The following is a 2,500-nucleotide window of genomic DNA, read 5'->3' on the forward strand; positions in this document are numbered from 1 at the left end:
CTTAAAATATTCTTCTGGTACATCACATCTGTCAACACGACACCACTTTCCTATAGGCACAAAAAAGAGAGTTAAATACCGCACTGTGCTCATTAAGAGCCTAGCCTGGCTACAAAGAGCCTTGAATTATTGACTTTGTGCATGTTTAATTGTCATGAAAATGACAAGTTGAGTTTTATTTTCTTTAGCTGTATCTTTGAATGTTGATTTTCCTTGAAGCAGATTTACCAACTGTATGATCTGGGCATTTTCCTGAGCAATTTGATTTGATTTGATTTTTCGAACTTCCTAGCCTGTGTACCGAATAAATTGTCGTTGATAATCGTGTTCAAAAATCAACAATTCACAGATGCTATAAGTTTTCCTGAGGGGAGGGGACGGCTGCACATGGGCAAGTATTATCTGACGTATTATAGCCACGTCAATCGAGATCATACGTGATAAATACAACTTACGTTATTGATTACTTTTCGACAATGTTTATTAAATCGTATTATATTACCTTCAAGGGCTTCCACTTACCCATAGCTTTGGAATGGAGACATGAGTTGATACTTTCCACGATGCCACCTACCCACAGTTTAAAGATTGCAGACCTGCGGCCTTTTTTCGTTCGTCCTGGAAGCTCTATCATTTCCTGACCTTTGTAAAACGTAAAAACATGATCGCTTGGGCACCACTATGTTTTTCCTCCCTGTACTTTATAAGCGCAGTTGTTGTATTAAATTCCAAAGAACAAACATTGCAGCGAGTTCTGTAAACAGCCATGTTTTCCTCGCCAACGCACCTCTGTGCTACCAGAAGGATGTTATCGGCTGGCATGTGGTTATGCGACACTAGTGACCAATCAGAACAAATGCAAAATGTGTCATTGATGTCGATGTTACGGAGTTTTGAGGGGAGTTACTCCCCTCAAGAATGTGCACAAAGAAGTCGTTAATGAGGAAAATCTTGTAAACTAGAAAAAGATTATTAAAGTATGTAACTATCAAGTTTTTTTCAGTTTTTATGCAAACTAACATGTGCACAACTTCCCGACCCCCTGCTCAAACCATTGTTCGACGAAGTTACTCCCATGCTTTGTAAAAGCTCAGATTAAAGCGTGTGTTACTACAATCTCTTGCTACAAGTCAACAAGTTAAATTTTACTTCGCTAACTGTATTTTGATTCAGTTCTCTTGCTTAAATTTTTGTATATATTGTTTCATACCTGTAAATAGTTTTATATCTTGTCGACAAGAATGGCTCAAAACAAGCGAAAATTTAAAGGACCGAGAGAAGATGAAAGGGCTGCGAGTCGCAGCAAAGAAGCGCTGGAGACAGAGGACAATCTAAAGAAAGGTGTCCAAACTTCGCTTAAGGAAGTTGGTCCATTGGTTAGCATTCCACAGCCTCGAGATAAAAGCTTAAGTACTGTTGTTGCAGGACCAAAACCATCGGCTATGAGCGTGAGGTAGCAGGGTGATCATTTAGGGAAACTCCAGCCACCAAGAAGACCAGAAACAGAAACACCAAGAAATTCAACTAACCATGTAAAAGAAATTAATCCTTCTGAGGTCATTAGATCAGAAAAGACATTGGGTTGACGCACCTTTGGTGTATGCTATCTGGCACACTACAGAGGCATAGTGGTCACGGTGACAGAATGGTAGCCGAGAGAAGGAGAGAGGTTCTTCCTGAGGCCAACATGATTAGCCATTTGGGAGACCACCGTGGATTACCTCTACTTTTCGGTGTTATTACAAAGACAATGCCTTTGAGACTTATTATGCAATTCCACGGACATAAAAATCAGAGTGTCACTTTAAAAAGAAGGTTGAGAAAATTGGAATTGGACAAGCCCTCTAGGCTAACAATTCTGAAGAGCATTATAGAGGCTCTTGATCACATTCATAAAGCTGGAGTGTTGCACAACGATCTGAAATCAAATAACATTGTGCTAGAGAAACATGAACAGCTATGGAATCCTGTGATCATTGATTTTGGGAAGGCGAGGCCCGAAACCCTTGATGTCCTTGTCTGCTTCTGTGCAAGGGAAAGACAAAAAAAATTACCCGCACATTGCAAGCAAAATAGTTCAAGGGACAGGGCAACAGAGTGTAGTGTCTGACGTTTTTTTTTTAGGAAAAATTGCGCTTGAGATTTTGGACTTTTTGCCGACAGCAACTGCTCATTCATTGCGGATTGCAAAAAGAGCAACCTCGGATGATTCAATGAAACTTCCCTCACTGGAAGAGTTATCTGCCGCTCTTCCATAACATTGCTGCACATGTTCCAGTTTTGTGCTTTATGCTTTATTCCCTATACCGGTAAATCTTAGCATTTGCTTGTTCTTTGGTTGATGGGCTCAGCAAACACATCTTTTAGTTTCATTCTTGTGTGTGTTTCTCTTTTTATATGATGGAGATACTTAGAATATTCTCATATTCAAAAGACAATTTCCCCGATTCGAATAGTTTAAGACCCATAGTTAAAGCCGTGAAGATTAATTTCATTGTAA

General features: G+C 39.6%; 2 pseudogenes; one reads left to right on the plus strand and one right to left on the minus strand.

Moving 5' to 3' along the window:
* The window catches only part of LOC138053676 (uncharacterized), a 1,197-nt pseudogene extending 375 nt beyond the window's left edge, over positions 1-822 (minus strand).
* A 419-nt stretch (positions 823-1,241) lies between these two features.
* LOC138053677 (uncharacterized) lies at positions 1,242-2,258 on the plus strand (annotated as a pseudogene).
* Positions 2,259-2,500: the final 242 nt, after the last annotated feature.

The sequence above is a fragment of the Montipora capricornis genome, chromosome 6 (assembly GCF_036669925.1).
Source record: "Montipora capricornis isolate CH-2021 chromosome 6, ASM3666992v2, whole genome shotgun sequence".
NCBI lineage: Eukaryota > Metazoa > Cnidaria > Anthozoa > Scleractinia > Acroporidae > Montipora > Montipora capricornis.